The sequence below is a fragment of the Sturnira hondurensis genome, unplaced genomic scaffold (genome assembly GCF_014824575.4).
Source record: "Sturnira hondurensis isolate 20B ecotype Veracruz unplaced genomic scaffold, ASM1482457v3 Scaffold0002840, whole genome shotgun sequence".
Lineage (NCBI taxonomy): Eukaryota > Metazoa > Chordata > Mammalia > Chiroptera > Phyllostomidae > Sturnira > Sturnira hondurensis.
This window is the reverse complement of record NW_028075471.1, coordinates 13,226,830-13,249,509: the sequence shown is the minus strand read 5'-3', so window position 1 is coordinate 13,249,509 and position 22,680 is coordinate 13,226,830. Positions and strand designations below refer to the sequence as shown.

The following is a 22,680-nucleotide window of genomic DNA, read 5'->3' as shown; positions in this document are numbered from 1 at the left end:
CCCAACAGCTGTCAGCCTGTTCTCTGTGAGTCTGTCTCTATTTTGTTTGTCAGTTCATTTTGTTCACTAGATTCCACATACAAATGCAACCATGTAGTATTTGTCTTTCTCTGACTGGCTAGTTTCACTTAGCACAATGCTCTTCAGGTCCATCCACACTGTCTCAAAGAGTAAAATTTTCTTTTATTTTTTAATGGCCAAGCAGTATTCCATTGTATAAACATACCTGCTGTTTTATCCACTCATCTACTGGACATTTAGGCTGCTTCCAACTCTTGGCTATTGTAAAGAATGTTGAAATGAACATAAGGAGGAAACAAACACATATTCTTTCAAATTAGTGTTTTGGGTTTCTTCAGATAAATTTCCAGAAGTAGCCACTGCTGGGACATAAGGTAGTTCCTTTTTTAATTTTATGAGGAAATTCCATACCATTTCCCACAGTGGCTGCACTAATCTGCATTCCCTCCAACAGTGCAGGAGGGTTCCATTTTCTCCACATCCTCACCAACACTCTTTGGAACATTTTCTGAATGTATTGAGGTTTCACTTCTCAGCATTTGTCATCAGTTTGGCTCAAATAAACTCATGAAATTTCTCTAAAGATTTGGATGTTTTTTATGCTGACACAGGATGGGGTAAAGATGTGGTTTCAGCTAAAGACTGGCTTCAGCCCGATCCCATTCTGCAGAGGAGCCCTGAAGCAGAAGTTACACCCAGAGTCTGTCCCACCTTTTGTTCCTCCATATCTGTGAGTCACTGGACACCTGACTGTAGAGAATGAGGGTAGGCAGACATAAACAACAGCAGGGGCGGGAGGAATCCTTTAGAGACTTTAACACGAAAACAGAGACCAGATACACTGAAAAGGAATGCACAGGACTTGCAGGAGTTACCTCCAGCCAGATGACCCACTGGAAGGTCAGCAGCATTGGCATCTTCTGCAATCTTGTTGAAAAGACGACTGCAGGACCCATCTCAGACCTTCTGGATCAGAACCTGTAATTAACCAAGACCCTGGGTAATTCAAGATTGAGAAGCCCTATTTTAAAGATGTTGAGTGTGTGAGTATGAATGAAAGACTTCAATATTACTATCAACTCAAAAAGCATTTCTATCAGAAAGTTTAAATTCTTGTTTTTCTAGTATTATAATACTTGGTAAGCCAGAACTCCACTCCTCCTTTTAACAAAATGAAGGAGGAGGCAAAAAGTATTGTGTCTTAAAAACCACAAAGAGGAAAACAAGAAACGTATGATTAGCTATAATATTCATGGCTAACTTTGACTTTGCAGTTTTTCTAGATAGTCTTGAGGGGCTCACTAGACCACATGAACAGGACATGCCATGTGTCAGCAAAGCACATGCCCTACAGGGCCTGACTCTAGTCTACCTTTAGAGCAGCTGTCCATGAGCTTCACAAATATTTGTACCCACTTTATAGGAGACAAAACTCCCCCTGACTTGGGACCAACTAAGCCACAAAATGACTTGGAAAGAGAGATCCAGTTTGGAGTGGTGATCCATAGAATTTTACAGACAAAGTGGATGGCCAATAGTTTGTATCATAATGTTTGTGAGGTCTGACTTGGGGTCTAGAGTGTACTAAAAAAATAAATTTGTAAGTCCTCAGTACTTCTTGCCAGGGCTTCATACTTCAATAAGAATTTAGTGGGAAGAGTGTTTGTCTAATTTTTACCTTCTAATCACCCAGAATGCTTCTACACATCTTTTTAATTGCTCTATGCATTTATTAGCAAATATTAGTGCAGCAAAAAAGGGAATAAAAGCTTGTTAATACTCCACACAGTTTCACAAGACACATTTCAGGAAAAAAGTAACTAAGGATCAGTTATATCCCAGGGTCTTGGCGGATGTATTCCTGCTGGAGGGGAGGGGGGACTTCTAATTCCTAGTGGATGAGGTCTCATTTCTAGAGGAAGCATGCCTGTTGGTGTTCCTCAAGCAGGGTGGTCTCATACCAGGTGGAAGAGCCATAATACCTGGAGAAGGGGGGTTGCCCTGCCTGTGGGTGTGGAGGTAGTCCCTGGACCTAATGGGTACTGAAATGGGGCTCCAACCATGCTGGCAATGGCAGCAACTGTAGCACCTGTGACAGTGCCTTGTTCCTTTGGAGTCACTACCTGCTGGGAGGGTCCCCCTACCCCTCAGACAGGACCTGCTAATGTCTACGGAATTGGAACACCAGCTGGTATTCCTCTACCAGCAGCCCTGCCAACCCCAAGATCTCCTGCAGCTCTGCAAGTGGCATTCAAGCAATGCCGGTATTTTGCGGGAGGAGGCCCCTCCACAGTCATGGAAACTAAGTTCTCCCCACACAGCAACACCAGAACCCAGACCTACCTTTCTTTACATTCTGGCTGCTTCGCATTCTTTGGCTTGTCTTCCTGAATTCATCACAATCACAGAGGATGACCTTCTTATACTTGTCACATGGTTTAAAGCTGCTGATGAAGATCCAGCTGTCTTGCAGGATGCACCTCATTCTAAAATGGATGCACTGCAGCACCTTGCTTCTCTTTCCCACAGACACGATGGTTCTTTCACCAAATCCAAGTCCACAGTAAAGTTTCAAAATCCTTAAGAACTAAAGGAAGGCTGCAAATAAAGATATTATGCAGGTTCTGCTACAAACAACACAAGCTGAGGGGAAAGCTTCAAGTAGTACATGAAGCCTGGGATATTCCAAGACTGCTTTCACCACCTTGTAGTGTCTCAGCTAAGAAAGCCTGCCTCAGTTCCACATGGAAGTCCACCACAGGTACTTGCTGCTGCTGAGTTCACCTCGGGTACACCTAACATTCTTGAGCGTTCAGAGAACCTGTTTTCTTACACTTGATCGGGACATCCACCTCTGGTGCAGGCTCTAGTGCAGTCAGCTCAGCTTAAGAGGTCCCTGTCTGGCCCACTCCACAGTGCCTCTGGCCACTCCTAAGACCACAATGTCAGGCATCTCTGGTGGCTACTGCACTCTACCACATTCATTTTTTCTTTACTGTGTGCTTTTTGAAAACCAGGAGTATGTGTGTGGAAGAGGTAGTAAGTGCTCATCCATGCTCATTTCTCATCTTCTTCCTGGGTACATGGTTTAGATAGGGGCATCTGATTAATTCTAGCCAATGAAATGTGAATGGAAATAATACATAAGAAAATTTCCAGGTGGAAGTGTTTATTAGTTGGTGTGAAAATCCCCACTCTCTTTTTTGCTGATGTGGTAATTTAACACCACCGGTTGATATGGTAATGGTTCAAGTTGAAGAAAATCTGGTTTTCCAGTCCACTAAACAGGTACCCACTTACCTGTATTTGATTTCACATGAATTTGTTTGCTGAACCACTGAGTTTTTGGAGTTTGTCTTTTGTAGAATTTTATAATTACCCTAATTAATACAATATAAGCAATAAATACTATGGAAATATGGGAGCTAAAATATTAACATAGTTTAAGATAAATTAATTTGGAGTCAGGAGACCCAGATTCAAGTCTTGACTCCAACACTTACTAGGTGTGTGAAATTAGTAAAATCATCAACTGTCTCTAGTATTGAGCAAAATTAGATTGAGCTACCTAATCTCTAAGATCCTTTTTATCAGCTCCAGCATTCTATAATTCTTTGAAACCCATCACACATTTTCTCCCATTAGTGTAAAGCTCCCCCCCTCTCCATATCTTACATCTTGCCTAGTCATGATAAACTCATGTAAATCCTAGTACACACTATGCAAATCCTACAAAGATATTCTTTATAAAGAATCATGGAATCGGTCTGTGCCTATAAAAATACAGTATTTTGTATGAAGAAAGTTCTCCATGCCATACATAAGCAGTATTTACAGGGCAATGCCTGACTTAGTCATCTGCCTGATTCACAGCTGAGTCTTTCAAAGAAGCCATCATTATCACATTGAGACATCTGTCCCCTCCAAAATCAGTCTTTTGAGACTGAACTATTTTTGCGTTTCCATCTGGGTTTAACCTCAGTCTAACATACATCTGGAATACTGGAGACCAAGGCATATTGTAGTTGAAAAATTTGTTCTCTTTGTAATTTCAGGAGTTATTTTGACCCTTTGGGGCTGCAGTTTGCCACTTAGTAAATTACCTATGTGTGGATTATTTGGGGAGCTATCTAGTTTCTCTTTTATTGCTACTGCTATGACATCCAGTCTCCTCTCTCCACATGTGTACTCACTGCCTTTTCTTTCTTCGCTTGCTTTTTACATGTCATATTTTAACCTATAAAACTTGGGTTGCAGTAGACAGTAGTAGTTTCCACTCTTCTTTGAAAAAGAAGGCACAAACTCTCAACATTTGAAGTGAAAACCCAGATTACTATAGGTTTTTTAAACACTGAACTCTGAATATTGATCTGAGTAAAAAGATCAGGGGACCGGAGTAAACAAGGAAGAAAATTGGGGTGAGAAAGGGCACATAAGGAAGAAGTACAATGACTATTTCAGGAGGTGCGTTGTTGTTTGTGAAATGAATACATACTCCCAACCCGGGCCATCTCTTCAGACTTCTGAAAACAGGATAAATTTTCTTTCTCACTGCTTGTCTGCTTATGTATTATCCTCTCTAGGGCTGCTCCAGTTGCTGCCCCCTTCACCCCTGCTGCTCCAAGAGTAATTGTGTTGGGCCTGCTGTTTCTTTTAAGCACTGTTTCCAAGGAAAAAGTCCTTTGGTCACAGGCTTCTTTGGTTCACTGCTCAAATGCATATTCAGTAACATCAGAGAACAAACCACTTCCACCTACAAGGAAATGCAGAAGCAACTGTAAGGCAGACCAAAAAATAGATTTTTCTCATTTCTTTTCACAGTGGGAGAAGTTTGTGAGGAAAGTAGGAGGCAGCATAAAATACTGGTGGAAAATAGAAACAGACTCAAAGATACAGAAAACAGATTGATGATTGCCAGAAGGGAAGAGTTTGGGGGCTGGGTGAAAAGGTGGAAGGGATTAAGAAGTCTAAAATGTTAGTTACAGAATAGTCACTGGGATGTAAATTACCCCAGAGGGAATGTAGTCGATAATATTTTATTTATTTTTAATTAATTTATTTACTTTTTAGATTTCATTTATTTATCTTTAGAAGGGAAAGGAAGGGAAGGGAAGGAGAGAGGGAGAGAAATATCAATGTATGGTTGCTTCTCCTGTGAACCCTGCTGGGAACTGGCCCCTGCTGGGGACTGGCCTGCAACCCAGGCAGGTGCCCTGACTGGGAATTGAATCCTGATCTTTTGGTTCACAGGCCCGTGCTTAGTCCACTGAGCTACACGAGCCAGGGCTCAATAATATTTTAATAACTATGTATGGAGACGGGTGGGTACTAGAAATAGCGGGAGGACCACTTTGTAAAGTATATGATTGCCTAACCACTATACTATACACGTGAAACTAATACAGAATAATATTCAATATATTATGTATTTTAAAAAAATACTGGTGGAATGTCTGGGATGGGGGTTGTCCTTTTGTTTTTGTAATTTTTGTATTTCAAAACTGGCTTGGGATCCTAGGTGCTTCTGTGTTGTTCTTTCTCAAGCATAGAAAAATAATAATAACTACTACCAATGTAAAATTAAACATGTTTTTCTACTAAGTCATAGTAAAGTAACACTACTCAAATTCTAGTTGTATGTCTTGCAATAAGTTACTCTCATATACTCTCTGAGTTCCTTACAAAGAATTCTAACATCTATTGAAATCATTAGAACTAAAGTTTAACCTTTTTTCTTCCTCTTTATCTTCAAGCATACATTTTTCCTAATTCCTTCTTTTCCCATATTCACATGACTTTGAAATTATTTTTTTATTTCTGCTTCTTTCTACTGCTGCTCATCGCCTAATCTGAGTTTGCCGTCTTTCCATTCTATCTAGGAACATCTCAGTTTCTCTCTTTGAAATAAATTGCTTTGTTCTGCCTTCCTTTATATAGGAATATAACCCTACTTCCCAATTCTTTTTTTTTATGTTTTATTTTCTATTTCTATCATAATCTGAATCAATTCTACTTGCTTTTACTCACTGGAAGTTGGTATGAAGAATTACAAAAGAATATAGAATAACAAGTATTTGGTTTGTTTCCTAAGAAATTAAAAAGTATATTTCTTGTTAGGGTGATATTTCCCCCATGCCTTGGTAGCACTTGAGAAGATGAATGTCATTCCACAAAACTATACTCACCATGATCTTAGTCTTGGTAAAATATTGCAAATTTCACTTGATGATAGATTAAAGATAGCCAAAATTGTTTGATAACTCTCCTACCTATAAAGTGGAAGAAGTTCCTCTCTTTTGTACCTGGGTGGGTTCTGTGACTGTTGGAAAGTTTGGCTATGCCAGATTAGGGGGCCAGGCTGAACAGACTGGCAACTCTTCATGCTCTCTCGGAACACTCACTCTTGGAGCTCTAAGTCACCATGAAAAGTCCAACTAGCCTTGGCGATGTTGGAGAAGCCATGTGTAGGACTTGCTTGCCATAGTCCCAGCTAAGCTCAACCTTCCAGCCAATTTCCAGGCACACAAACTGAAGCCAACACGGACTTCCAGACCAGTGTGCCTATCAGCCAGTACCATGAAGTGACCTCAGTCAGTGTCATGAGGAAGAGAAGACCCAGCCCACCAAAACATCCCAAGTTCCTGACCCATGCAATTCTGTAGTATAATAGAATGGTTGTTGCTTTGAGACTTTATGTTTAGAGTGATTTGTCATACAGCACTTAATAACTGGAATGTCCTTAATGCTTCCACACTTTACCATGGCCTGGGGGCCTGGAGGGCCTGGAGGGCCTGTCAAACAAGATATAGTTCCTCCCTTGGGCTAACTTAGAGCCAGAGAAACAGCTGACTGTATTTCCTCTTGGTCACTTGAGCCAAGGGATAATAATATCCTGCTTAGCCTGAAACTACTCTACATAATCAGAACCTTAGTTCAAAAATTCAGTGTGTAAAAAATTTAAATTTCTTATTTTTTCCAAGCACCTTCTGTCTTAAAATCCACCATATGTGTCATCAGAAAACCTTCCTTTTTCCTGGAATCAGTGAGCTATAGCCTTTGGGCTGCCTGTTCTCATATGTCCTGAAAGCTTAGAATGTTTTTGACATCTTTAAAAGGCTGTTTTAAAAAGCAACAAATAGAGAACATGCAACAGAGGCAAAATGTGGCCTGCAAAGTTAAACTATTAGGTATCTGAACATTTACAGAAAAAAATTGCCAACCTTTATAGCATAGGCAAGAGTTAGGGGAGCATATAATCTTCAACTGTTCATCTTTTTTTGTGTTTCAATCTCTGAGCTATTTACCCTCCTGCTTAGATAACAGGCATGAATGGACATACAATCTACCTTTTCCCACCTACAAGTTTCCTTGGGTCTTGCAGTTCCAGCTGTTGCTGCCCACAAGGGCAATCATCTAGCTCCTTCTGCTCCACACACGGGAAACTCTTGGATGAAGCCCTCTGCCACTTAGTCCTTCTCAGGCCACAGATATTATTCTTAGAAACCCTATGCAGATGCATCACACACTGTCCACCTAGACACTGCATTTCTTTTTTAGAATATGCTGCCAATGCCATGTCCTGGCTGGGAGAGGGGTTTGGGTCTCCTCTACTCACCCGTCCTTCCTCCTATCTGCCAGTCCTTTTCCCCCTGCACTCACTCCCAGATAAGAAAATTAAGAGATTCAGAATGCATTCATTATTTATTAGGACTCAATCAAGTGGCAGGCATTTTGCTAGACACTTCAGATATACCAGAAAGAAAATAAAGATCCTTTTCATAATTCTAAAAGGAGGCAGATAATAAACAATATAAAAATGAGTAACTAAAGCATCTGTATTCTAAAAGTGTAATAGGAAAAGAACAAAGTGTTAAGCCTCACAATTTCCAAGATTCCATTATTTTCCCTTCAAAGTTTTCCTCTTTTCTTAGCTCTAATATTATTTAATAGATTGAAGGTATAAAGGTCTCGCTCTTCAATGATCATGTAGTCTTTCATATCTGTGGATGAGGCCTTGAATTGTTCTCTGGAAAGAATTACCTTTTTTCTCTGCCACCCAAGGAACATAACCCTTCCCTGCAGCTATGAGCCCAGAATAGCCTCACTTCAACTTGATCAATGAAAAAAGAAAAGGACAATGGCAAAGGCAAAACTGTTGCACTCATCCTGAACTCTGACATCTGATTTGTAACTCCATAGACCCGCAGGGTTTTCTCTCTGAGCTTGAGTTGAGTCACACAGCAGACTAGTGACTGCCCTCAGGCTAAAAGCCATAAAAATAGGAACCTCATCAAGTCTCATTCTCATTTTTACCAAGTGTCAACACCCCTGCAGTTACCTGCTTTCTTCTTGTTCTCACATCTCTTTAGACAGTAGTTTTCTTTGGTTCGTTCAGAGTTTAGAGTTGATTATTTCCAAGAAGGTTAGTCAAATAAGAATTACTCAAATATTACCAACAGTGAAATCCCACCATTATTTTTATGCCTTCCGTTATTCCTCTCTCATCCTGTTGTTCAAGAGCACACTGCAGGGCTGTATTTCTACACCAAGAGCTTTGCTACTCAATGTGTGATTTCTGGACCAGTAACATTGGCCTCACCTGGTATAGAAATGCACATTCTCAGGCCATACCCAAGCTCTACATAACCAGAATCTGTACCATAACAATATCCCAGGTGATTCATACGTACATTAAATTTGATAAGCATGGCATAGAGCACACTGAGGGCCAATCATAGCTACTTGGCAAATGCCAACTGAAAGAGTACATAAATAAATTGGTCAGCTGAACACTGACTTCTAAGTGGGTATATTTGCACTGAGAAACCATTTTCCTCTCTGATTTTAATATCAAAATATGTTTGTAAAATATTTCCCCCCAAGAAAACTTTTCCCAAACTACTGAAAGATTCGGTTGGCGAATATGTATCTGAACAGTGAAGCAGAGGTGTTTTAAAGCTCCATCAAAAAGTGGGAAGTATCATAAATGTCAGTCATTGCATTTGTAAGAGAACCAGCATCATGTATGGTATAAATGAAATGAGAAACTTTATGAATCAAACTTCGTGTATTTCTTAAAAGATTTTCCCCCATCTTCTAGGCAGTAAGATGTAAATCACCCTGAAGAAAGTCTCTCCCACCCAATCCGTGCATAAATTCCTCTAGATGAAAGCATTCTTATTCATTGGCGAGCAAAGCTAATGATAATTATGGGCCCTGGAAAAGCAGATTCTGTCATGAAAATATTTCTGATAAATGCTTATAATTTTGAAAGCTACAACATAATTTTCAAATATAGAACATAAAAACTTGACACAAACCACATAAATGTATTCCCTTTACATTTAAAAATAATTCTACCTGATGAAAAATTTTCCGCTCTTCATCAGTTAATGGTAACTCTTGATGTAATTTTATAGATGGCATTCTTTAAAGGCAAATCATAATTTCAAAGCATGAATGTGAAAAAACTGCTAGTGAAGATGGAGGCGTAGGTAGACATGTTTTGTCTTCTCACACAACCACAGAAAGAATTACAACTATCTATCAAAACTAAACACCCAGAACCATCAGAAAATTGACCTGTGTGGAAGTCCAACAACCAAGGATTTAAAAAAGCCACGTTCACCCATCCAGACATGTAAGAGAGGCAGAGTGGTACAGAGAGGCGGTGGCAGCAGTGGAAGAGACAGCCCCACACTCACATGGGGTGGATAAAAATTATGAGGGATATCTTAGGAGTGAGTGATCCCAGCTCCAGTCCAGATCACCCAGCTCAGGGATCCAGCACCAGGAGGACAAATCCTTGGTTACCTTTGGCTGTAAAACCAGTGGGGGTTTGGGTGGGGGAAGAAACAGCTGCAATTTCACTGCTCAATGGGCTGTGTCGGGCAGCACAAGAATCTGACAGGTTTTCTCCACGTGAAGGGCCCGCATGGACTTAGAATATATGCAAACTCACCTGTTCTGGGTTTCACCACCAGGGGAGCAGATACTGGAAGTGAGATATGTGACTAGAAAGGGCCTATCAAACCTCCAGAAGACAGGCAGTGGCATTGTTCCCTGCCTGAGTTTCCCCCAACACACAGAGCCACAACAGTGAAATGGGTTGTTCTACCCTGGTATTTACCTAAGGCTCTACCCAACACAATTTACAGGTGACTTTTCTACAACAGTCCATGCTACTAAGGCCAGTAGTAAAAGTAGATCTACCTAATACACAGAAACAAACACAAAGAGGCTGACAATTGAAGAGGCAAAGAAATACGGCCCCAATTAAAAAGCAGACCAAAACCCCTGAAAAAGAACTAAACAAAATGGAAATAGCCAACTTATCAGATGCAGAATTCAAAACACTGGTGATCCAAATGCTCAGAGGCCTCACTGAGTATGGCAAAGTCATAAAGGAAGAAATGAAGAATATACTAAGGGAAATAAAGAAAAGTCTACAGGGAACCAACAGTAAAGGGAAGGAAGCCAGGATTCAAATCAATGATTTAAAACATAAGGAAGAAATAAACATTCAGCCAGAACAGAAAGAAGAAACAAGAATTCACCCTAGCTGGTATAGCTCAGTGGATTGAGCATGGGCTGTGAACCAAAGGGTCACTAGTTTAATTCACACTCAGGACACATGCCTAAGTTGCAGGCCAGCTCCCCAGTGGGGCCATGTGAGAGGCAACCACACATTGATATTTCTCTTCCTCTCTTCCTCCCTTCCCCTCTTTCTAAAAATAAATAAAATCCTTTAAAAAAAGAAACAAGAATTCACAAAAATGAAGAGAGGCTTAGGAACCTCTGGGACATCTCCAAATTTGCCAACATCTGAATCATAGCAGTGACAGAAGCAGAAGAAGAAGAACAGAAAATTGAAAACTTTTTTGAAAAAATAATGAGCCCTGGCTGGTGTAGCTCAGTGGATTGAGCTCGAGCCTGCGAACCACACGATCGAAGTTCAATTCCCAGTCAGGGCACATGCCTGGGTTGCAGGCCAGTTCCCAGCAGGGGACTCATGAGAGGCAACCATACATTGATATTTCTCTCCTTTTCTCCTTCCCATCCCCTCTAAAGATAAATAAATAAAATCTTTAAAAAAAGAAAAAATAATGAAAGAAAGCTTCCATAATCTAATGAAGGAAATAGACATACAAGTCCAGGAAGCACAAAGAGTTCAAAACAAACTGGGCCCAAAGAGGACCACACCAAGACACACCCTAATTAAAATGCCAGAGGTTAAAGATAAAGGGAGAATCTCAAAAGCAGCTAGAGAAAAGCAGATGGTTACCTACAGAGGAGTTCCCATTAGGCTGTCAACCTGATTTCTCAAAACAAACTTTGCAGGCAAGAAGGAACTGGCAAGAAATATTCAAAGTAATGAAAAGCAAAGACCTACAACCTATATTACTCTATACAATGAAGCTATTCTGTTTAGAATAGAAGGGCAGATAAAGTGCTTCCCAGACAAGTAAAAGCTAAAGGAGTTCATCATAACCAAGCCATTATTGCATGAAATTAATAAAGAGACTTATTTAAGAAAAAGAAGATTAAAACCATAAACATTAAGAAGTCAATAGATTTATAGCTATCAACAACTGAATCTAAAAAAAACAACACAAACTAAGCAAACAACCCAAACAGGAACAGAACCATAGGTATGGGGATCATCTGGAGGATTATCACCTGGAAGGGGGAAGGGGAGAATGGGGGAAATGGTGCAGGCCCTAAGAAACATAAATTGGTAGGAATGAAACAGACAGGGTGATGTTAAGAATAGCATAGGAAATGGATAAGCCAAAAATCTTACATCCATGACTCATGGACATGAACTAAGGGGGCGGCTTGCTGGAGGGAAGGGGAGCACTAGGTGAAGGGGGCAAAGGGGGGAAATTTGTATAACTGTAATAGCATAGTCAAAATATACAAAAAAAGAAAAATAATGCTAGTGAACAAAAGTACTATCAAAGAGTAAAAAGTTGCAAATAAAGCAGGAAAAAATCATATAAAATAATTCTAATACATACACAGAAACCCAGCAAAAACATGTTTTTGCACCTGTACCATGATAGTTTTTTGTCCACAGACATTAAAATATATCAAAATTCTTATCCATAATGAAATTAGTTAGTCTAACATCTTCCCTCTTTCCAAGTGATCAGTAATTCCTAATACCATATGGTAGGCAAAAGCTAAAATGTTTATTTTTTTGCCTATTTTGTTCATGTAGTGTCATTAAACAAGTGCTGATTTGTGTAAATGACACTTCTTAATAAGAATGGAACAACACATTTAATAATAAGCCCTTTTGTTTTTATCATTTTTATTGTTTTAATTTTTTATTTATTTGAGAGAGGGGAGGGGAGAGAGAAACATCAACTTGTTCTACTTATTTATGCATTTATTTGGTTGCTTCTATGTGCCCTGACCCAGGATCAAACTTGTATCTTTGGCATATTGGGATGATGCTCTAACCAACTGAGCTACCCAGCCAGGTCAATAATCAACCTTTGTTAAGAAGAAAAATATCATTTTATTTGAATGGCAAAATAAATAGATGGAGTGGCTATCAATATTTAAAATCAGCTAGTAATGGGCAGCTATGAATTCTCAAATCAAGGGGGGAAGCAGAAATGAAATTACTAAAAGAATGGAAAAATAAATGTCAATATTAAAAGAACATTATCTAGTTTTTAATTGATGTAGGCATTTAGATTGGCCAAAAATATAAGTTACCTAATTGTCCTAATTTGGTGTATGCTTCAGCAAGATCCCAGAGGACCAACAGTACTACACTCTTTCCCCTGGATTTTCAGTGAGATCACTGCTAATAGAGATATGGATCCATTTCTATGGACTCTGCCTTGAACGATCATTAGGTACATGAATTCTAGACCGAACACAACTTGGTTTAAACCCTGGCTCTACCATACGTTAGTGATGTGACCTTTGGCAATTTAGTTAAGTCCTAAGTCCCTGTTTTTTCATCTTTAGAAACAGGGGAAGTTATAATCTCCCTTATGTCACAGGACTGTTGAAAGAATTAAATGAGACAACTCATGAAATGTCCTTAATATACTGCTTGACAGAGAGTAACAATCTAAAATGGTTCCTGCTCCTCCTCTTTCTCCCCTCTCCCTTCTTTCTGCTCTTACCATAGTGGGCTTTTTCAGGGTATAAAATCTGTCGGGTCTAAATTCTGTTGGGTAAGCAGTGCCAGCCAAGGCTGAAATAGTTCATGTCTAGAGCAGCACTGTCTCACAGACTTCACTTAACAATGGGAATTTCTAACCTGTGTTGTCCAGTATGGGAACCATTAACCACATGTAGCTAAGGGGCACTTGAAGAGTAGCTAGTGTAACAGAACTAAATTTTAAAGTCTTATTGAAATGTAATTAATTTAGTCACAAATTAACTAGTCACAGGTGGTTAGTGGCTATAATAGTGCAAATCTGCAGCAAGGATCACAAGCTCAGGTGCAGAGAGGTGACAAAAATGAGTGAAGTGAGTTGAGTCAATGAGAGGGCATGGCGGGACCCATTGGAACCACAGACACACATCTCTTGTCTACAGGAGTTAGCCAGTAGTAGACTCAGCCAGTGCTGCTGGGTAGGTGTATGTCTAGCTCTTCTAATGTTTCAGGAGAAGTCAGAAATGCAAGTTTTCATGCCCTCTTCCTATTCTTTAAAGTATCAATTAATTCTAAAATTTTGGAACACGTCAGGCCAAACGTGTGTACTAAATAGATATAGGACACACAACATCAGTAGGCAATCTCCAGTTTAAAGACCACCTCTAAAATCATGGGAAAGCTCCAAATTAGACTGTCCAAAGGGAGAACAGGGAGCATCAACCTGTTGCATATTACGTCAGATTTGCACATAGTATGACTTTCTGAGAACCCCATTCCTGATGGCTGAGTGCCTACATCAAACCTTTAGAAGCTGCCTCAGTTTTGGGACTTTCATTCGATATGTTTATAAGCTAAAATAAGGTATTTTCAGATGAATCTTGCAAAGGCATTAGTATTTCCTGGTCCAGCTCATCCCCAACATTGGATACCCATTGGCATCTCCCCTAGAAAGGAGAGTGACAGGGACAGGAAGCAGGTCAGTCTTCACATTCTAAACCAGGGGTGTCAAACTCATTTTCACTGGGGGCCACATCAGCCTCAAGGCTGCCTTCAAAGGACCGAGTGTAATTTTAAGACTGTATAAACGTAATTACTCCTTAACAATTAAGTGAAAGCTCAGAGCTGCCACCAGGTATAAACAAGGTGCCGGGCCAGATAAAACAAGGTGGAGGGCCAGATTCAGCCTTTGAGCTTTGTGTTTGCCACCTGTGTTCTAAACCCTTAGCACTGTGGCAACCCCCAAATGATGGAAAAATGAAGAAGATTCTATCCTGCTTGAACATGAAGCTCTCTGGAAACTGGCAACTCTGTGAAGCCACCAGAGTTTTCATCCAGTATATTTCTTCATGCATCCACTTACTAAACAAATATTTGTTAGCCAACTCTTATGTCCAAATCACCAGTGCCACCTCCGTGCCTGCCATTTGGGTGTGGAATATAGGGTTAGCTTTCAGCCTGGTCTGTGTGTGAGATCTAGATGCAAAGGCAACAGAGCATGGGGTCAGCAGAATTACCTCAAAGGGACCTGGGACTCAGATTATCCACCATTGTCTTCAATGTGTGCCCTAAGCAAGAGAGTCTTCAATTCTTAGTACTTCATCTACAAAGACAGGAAAATGAGAGTATCTTCCTTATAAACTGGGGGGAGGATTAAATGAGAAAAGCACATAAAGGGTTTAGCATAACCATAGCTTGCTATAGCAAGCCCTCAATTAAAAAGAAAACCCCTCCCACACAACCAGAGGAGCATGCAATTGGGATCAACTGACTTTACTGAGAATTGATTGTGCAGACTGACAATTAAAAGCAGGCTGGCTTTCAGTCAGTTGTGCTATTGTTTGAAAATTCTCAACAGACACTGTCCTCTGTCATGATGTTTGCCCCCAGACTTGAAACACCATTAGCTCCAGAATTATCCTTCTGGGGGCCTGCATTCTGAATATTCATAATATTGGTTTTAGTTCTTCTTGAAATCACAGGTTAGTTGTGCACACACTGGTGAGTTGAAAATCAACTTTGTGCAAGTATTGACTTCTATAATACAGGGTGACCAGCTTGTACCCATTTTCCCAGAACTTTTCCCACGGAAGTCCTAGTCCCCTCAGTCCTGTGCAACAGGGACAACTGGTTACACTGGACATGCCAGGCATTAAGTAAATACAGTGCAGAAGGTAAGCCAGGGTTCTAATACTAAGAGTCTATATGTCTTGGTGTAACATCAGAAGACAAAAAACTGCTCACTGAATGCACACTTATGCACAGACTTGCACACCCATTTCAGAGCATGGCTATTATAGGCCTTGCCCAGAGGCCCTGCCTTTAGCATCACACAAATCTCTCTTCCACCCACTCATCAACTCCATTTGCCCAGACTCATTTAACTGAGCCTGGAAGTACAGAGCCGGCCACCATCTCTTGCACCCTTTCTTTTCTTCTGTGTTCTGATGTGCCTGCAAAGTGAACGTTCAACTTGCTCTTTTAAAGGAGGCCTGAGACAAATTGATCATTGCATAATTGATTACAGGCCTTTGCATTCACATTCTATGTAGATTATTGTATGCAGCAGGTGACAGGTGTTCAGAGAACATTACCCAAGCTGCCTTTTGCTGAGAACATCCTGAGACCAGCTGGAGCAAGGAGCCCAGAGGAAATCCCCGTGGTAATTTAATAGTTCACAGGGCTTTGGCTTTGTGAGGAATACAAGGAAGAATTAAAGTAATACTGACCACCCACTTAAGAAGGGCCTTTCTGTTTTTCCTGGATATTTCTACACTTATTATTTTGTTCCCAAGGCAATTGCCACAGGGTGACCAAGATGAAAAAGTGTCTGTTGCTACTTAACAGGAGAAACAAACAGAGAACATCTAGTAAGGGAGAAGCCTGCTTTGAAACATCCATTTGAGGGTGTGCCGGTTTGGGGCCAGATTCGTACATGAGCAATTTTAAGGAAAATCATAGAATGCAACTTTCAGCATTAGAAGTGGGCCCTGGAACAGAATGAGGAAGAACATTTTACTGATTTCTCAGGATTTATACTGTAGGTTTATTACTCAACTTTGCAGAGTTGGTGGAGCCAACATTCTGCTCTAGGTTCTAAAATTTACTTTCATTTGGCCTCATTTTTTGAGTATTTCTTCCCTGCTTTCTCAGGCAGTTTTGTTATCCAGAAGAACTTTGGGTCAGAATTCATTCATTGGCTCATTCAACAAACATTTATAGTATGCCTACTATATAGATCACACTACTATATAGATGTAAGACACAATTCATTTAATATTTGTCACATGGAATATCTCTTGTGTGATATTCTAAGCAAGGCAGTTAAGACAGGTTCTATTCACAGAGCATAAATTCCAATGGGGTAGAAAGACTGGTGATACTTGCTATGAAGTAAAGTACAGTCGTTGAGGGAAGGGTGAGAAGTGCTAGATTAGGGAAGTTAAAAAAACATTCTAGCAGAAACTTGAACACGCCGAGTGAATTGAGCAAATGGGTATTTGGCAGAAGAATGTATGTGGCAGGAAAACAGGATGTGCAAAGGCCCTGTGGCAGAGGATACCTGATGGCTCGAGGCCATCACAAGGACCTGAGCTTCCCTCTGAGTTATATGGGAAGCCTTTGTAGGGTTTGAAGAAAGGAGTGATGTTGTCCACATCAGGTTCTCACAGGATCTGCCTGACTGCTGTCTGAAAAATAGTAAGGGTCAGCATAGGCACAGGGAGACATTTAAGAAGGTTGTTGGAACTACCCAAGAGAAGAAGGCAATACACAGAGAGAATGCATAAGTCTAGCCCTCCAGAAGCATGTAATGGCTGGAGAAAATAAACCTTTGTGTCATTTTATCTGAAATAAATCAGAATGGAATAATAAAAAGAAAGCAGAGAAAAATAGTGATTAATTCTATTAGGAAAGGTGTCTTGGTGGAAATGACTGTAAAAATTTTCTGTTCATTCTTGTTTTCAACTTTTTTTTAAGAGAGAGGGGAAGAGAGGGAGAAAAAGAGAGAGAGCAACAATGGCATGACAGAGAACCGTCAATCAGTTGCCTCCTGTCCATGCCCTGCATTCCACCAAGAATCAAACCAGTGACCTTTCACTTTACAGAACAACACCCAACCAACTCACTGAGCCACACTGGTCAGGGCTCTGTTCATTCTTTAGACCTCCCTCATTCCCTCTTCTTTCTCTTCCTTCTTCCCTCTCTCCATCTCTCCATATGTCTATCTCTTTTATTATGTCTGTCTGTCTTTTGATGGCATCATTTTTATTTGGCCTTAGGAATAGTTAGTAGTTAGCTAAACACTAACATTTATATCAGCTTTACAGCTCCTTCCTTTTACTGGCCTCAAATCTGCTATAACTTTGTTTATTTCCTCTTAGCCAAATAGACTTCAGTATATTGGGATGATGTTTTAAAGGTTTTAAGCATTGAAAGATGGATTTTAATGTTCAAAATATGGAAATTCATTAAACTGATTAAAATATCACTTGAAACAGAGGGGTTTGGAGTAAAAGAGGGAAGAACAATGAAATTCGATCAGCAGAGCCATGGGAACAGTTGAAGCTGGGTGTCAGGCACAGGGAGGTTCAGTGTGCCATTCTGCAGGGGGCGGAAATCTTCTCTAATTAATAAAAAAGGCTTGAAAACTCATTAGACTAGTCTCTTGAAAAACTGCCATCCATGATACTAAATGTTTGGTATCTTCTAGAAATTATATCTCTGAAACTCCTTTTTTGGTAACTGACCCCTGAATAGAATGGTTTGTAAGAGTAAACATTTCAGGAAATAGCTATTTTAAATATGTGAATGGGATGGTCCAGATTTTCTTTTACTTTGTGATTTGACTTAGTGACATGCCAGCTCTTGCTTTGCACTCTTAGTTCCATGACATTGTCTTTCAGTTTGACAGTGTGTGTCAAACAGAGGCTATTGGAAATGACTGGCCCTATTTGAAGCAGTTCTAGAATCAGGCAGAATTTCATCATCGGGGAACAGCGCATGATAAGTATGTCACACTTGTCTGTGGAATTGACCTCTGAAGCAATTCCTATCAAATACCTACTCACAACCAGTTAACTATTTCTTAAAAGAAAGAAACACTAGAGGTCAGTCTTAGCATTGAGAAAGAAACCGGAAAGTTACAGGGTGTGACTGTAAGACAGACAGACACATTTCTAAATAGCTTCTTAAAGAATGAGGAAGTCATTGTAAAATAACCTTCACATATTTTATCTAATTTATGTTGTTAATGCAGCCCAGAAATGGCAAAATCATCTAGATATAGAGTATATGGGTTTACATTTTCATAGAGTGTATGGTAAAGATTATACCACAAATTTGACTTTATTAAAATATTTTCAGTTAAAAATATCTAATATGATATTTTTAGCAATTTTGAACCTAGATTAGGAGATAGGAAGTTGAAGTCTAGATCTGAATAGATTAATTAAACTCTCTGCAAACATACACCCCCAAATCCAGAGCAGGTTAAGTGTTCCAACAGGGATTGGCTTGCCCTCCTGCTTCCCTGGAACCAGTTTTCCTCTCATAGTAACAGCTATTGATGGACTGAGGTTCTGGACTTCTCGGTGTCTAAATAATCAGCCCTTCCCAGTTGTTTGCTCACTACCAGATTTTTCTCTCCCTGAACACTGATCTTGTGTTATTCCACAATGAATTTTCTTCTCTCTATACTGATGACACCAACCAGCACCCCAATGTCTCAGCCACTAGCATGTTTTCTTGCCTTAAATCAAGTCCATTTTCTTTTTCTGGACCAGAAGAATCTTTATGGTTAGTTCTGCTAAAGCTGAGGCAGCATGTTAAATTCACTCAAAGAAATTTCTCATTGTCTTCTAAAACTATTTCCTCAATAATCCCCCTTAAAGAAAAGGCATTCACTCTATTTTTAGGTACAGATCATTAAAAAAAGAATACTGCAAACAGAAATGTTAATTAGGACAAGAAAATAATTAGCATAGGCCTGGTAGGGTGACTTGGTTGGAGTGTCATTTTGTGCACCAAAATGTTGCCAGTTCAATCCTTGAAACTCCTTTTTTGGTAACTGACCCCTGAATAGAATGGTTTGTAAGAGTAAACATTTCAGGAAATAGCTATTTTAAATAGGTGAATGGGATGGTCCAGATTTTCTTTTACTTTGTGATTTGACTTAGTGACATGCCAGCTCTTGCTTTGGCATGGGTACATTTGGGAGGCAACCAATTAATGTTTCTCTCTCTTCTCTCTCTGAGCAATGAAAAACCATAATTTCAGATGAGCATTAAAAAACTAAAAAGTTAAAAATTGGTGTAATAATTACTTTCATTCCTCAGAAAGATGCCTTTAAAATAAATAATAAAGGAGAACTTCCCCAGTCTGGCAAAGGAAATAGACTTCCGGGAAACCCAGGAAGCTCAGAGAGTCCCAAAGAAGTTGGACCCAAGAAGGAACACACCAAGGCACATCATAATTACATTAGCCAAGACTAAAATGAAGGAGAGAATACTAGAAGAAGCATGAGATAAGGGGACAGTCACCTACAAAGGAGTACCCATCAGACTGTCAGCAGATTTCTCAAAAGAGACCTTACAGGGAAGAAAGGGCTGGAAAGAAGTATTCCAAGTCATGAAAGGCAAGGACCTACAGCCAAGATTGCTTTATCTAGCAAAACTTTCATTTAGAATGGAAGGACAGATAAAGTGCTTCTCAGATAAGGTCAAATTCAAGGAGTTCATCATCACAAGCCCTTATTATATGAAATGTTAAAGGAATTTATCTAAGAAAAAGAAGATAAAAATATGAAAAGTGAAAGGACAGCAAAGTCACAGTTATTAACAACCACACCTAAAACAAAAGCAATCTAAGAGAACAGCTAGATCAGGAGCAGAACCATAGAAATGGAGATCACATGGAGGGTCAGCAGCAGGGGAGTGGGAGGAGGAGGAGAAGGGGGGAGAAGGTACAGAGAATAAGTAGCATACACGGTAGGTAGAAAATAGACAGGGAGGAGAGCAGGGATACTATGGGAAATACCGAATCTAAAGAACTTGTGACACATGGACATGAACGAAAGGGAGGAATGGTGGGGGAGGGGTGTTCAGGATGGAAGGTAATGAAGGGGGGGAATGGGACAACTATAATGGCATAATCAATAAAATATATTTTAAAAAAATAAAATAAAATATAAGATAAACTTTTATCGGCCAAAGCTCTTATAAAGCAAGTAAAGAGACAAGCCACAGATTGAGAGACATCTAATAAAGGACCAATATCTAGAATATATAAGATCTCTCAAAACTCAATGATTAAAAAAATAAACGCTTCAATTAGAANTTCAGGATGGAAGGTAATGAAGGGGGGGGAATGGGACAACTGTAATGGCATAATCAATAAAATATATTTTAAAAAAATAAAATAAAATATAAGATAAACTTTTATCGGCCAAAGCTCTTGTAAAGCAGGTAAAGAGACAAGCCACAGATTGAGAGACATCTAATAAAGGACCAATATCTAGAATATATAAGATCTCTCAAAACTCAATGATTAAAAAAATAAACGCTTCAATTAGAAAATGGGTCAAGATACAAACAAGCATTTCACTAAAGAGGATCTTTTGATATCATACAAAAAGATGTTAGACATTGTTAGCCATTAAAGAAATGCAAATTAGGACTTCCAGCCAAGATGGAGGCATAGGTAAACACACTGTACCCCCTTGCACAACCAAAAGAAGGACAACAACAAATTACAAAAAAAAAAGAAAACAGAACTGCCAAAAATTTAACTGTATGGAAGTCTGACAACCAAGGAGTTAAAGAAGAAACAATTATCCAGACCAGTAGGAGGGGCAGAAACAGGCAGCTGGGGCAGAGAGGACTTGCAGCAAGGTGGTAGCTGGTGGACCTGGTGTGGTGGTGGCTGGCAGAGAGGGTGGTCCCACATTTGTGTGTGGGTAAACCGGGAGGAACAACTGGAGAGTGAGACAGACCACACAACCTAGTGTGGGAACTAAAATCTCAAAATCTCTGACTGAAAAAGTCTGTGGATGTTGAGGGGCACGCAAAACTCCGACTCACAGGACAATTCATTGGAGAGATCCGCAGGGTCCTAGAACGTATAGAAAACCACTCATTAGGAAATCAGCACCAAAAGGACCCAATTTGCTTGTGTGTAGTGGGGAAGTGACTGAAATCAGAAAAGGGCTTGATAATTTCAGGGCTTGATAATTATTGAAAAGGTTCAATAATTCAAACAATGTAGCTTGGTCAGTCCATGGAAATTCAGATAGGTCTTTGAGCACTTAGCCATTGATTTCTGCTTGTGCAGACTTCAACTTCCTGTGGCAGCATTTGCACTATGATGACAGAAGAGTGAATCAAAATTATCTGAGATAACAGTTCCTTGAAGCAAAGAAGAAAAGTAATTTCCAAAGTAGACAGTTATTCAAAAAATCACCACAAAAATTACATTATTGGAGAAGGAAAATTGTCATGCTAGGAGAGTACAAATCTTCCCTCAACTATCACGCTTTCAGATTTTGCCGGTGGGATGGATGAGACATGGAGTGGAGTCCCTAATCAGTATGTCCGTTTATTTTATGGGAAGAGCACCACCATTAATATTATTTTCACATTTTATACACTAAGCTCTTGTGTGTGCTTGCTATCACTTTTCTTCTCATGACATTATCAGGTTCAGAGAAAAGTGAAGATATACAACTGATTGGGTAGGAAGATGCTGCTTCTGAAGGTTTGTTGTTTTTTTTAATTAAAGAAGCCTGGGATTCATTCTGTGTAGTGAATAATCTCAGACTTCACATAAGCATCTTCTTTTGGGGTTGATAGAGTGATGTCTTCATACAAGGCAGAAGAGACCATGCTTATTCTGGGAGAAAAGGGGCTGCTTTTTCATTGGTATTATGTACAAGAGTTACTGCTATTGAAAGACAGTATTGCCACAGCAACTCGTCCACTCTCTTGTGGCTGCTGCGGAGTTAGGGGCAAATCCCAGAACCTGCTGTGAAGATGACATTAGAAGCCTTCATTCCATATGCTCTTGCTGCATTTCAACAAAAGCTAACAGAATAACCTATCTACTCTGTCAGAAGAGCCAATGTAATCTGCCCTACTAATTGTGTTTATGGAGGAAAATGTTTTGCAACATTAGATATCATAAAACTGAACACATGAAGCAGGGGTAAAATGTTCCTGAAACTGAAAATGTTGACCAATCTCTTTTCCTTCCCAAACAGATAAACTTGGGACACAAGAAACACATTAACCGTCTTCAGAAGAGAATAATAGGACACATGTTCAGACTGTTTTTCCCATCTCATCCACTTATTCCGTAATGCCCACCACAAAACCAAAGCTGCCTGGAAACATTTTATCATAAAACATACATGTTTTTAAATGTAGTTTCAAAATTATATTGACCACTTTGAATTCACATGTACTTGAGTGTCATACCTAAAGCTTTATTCATACACTTCCTATATCCCATATTGTTTCTTAACCTCCAACATAACTTCTCTC

General features: G+C 39.7%; 1 pseudogene; it reads right to left on the bottom strand.

The window, feature by feature from the left end:
• Window positions 1–1,841: 1,841 nt before the first annotated feature.
• The window catches only part of LOC118983630 (small nuclear ribonucleoprotein-associated protein N-like), a 58,175-nt pseudogene continuing 37,336 nt past the window's right edge, over window positions 1,842–22,680 (bottom strand).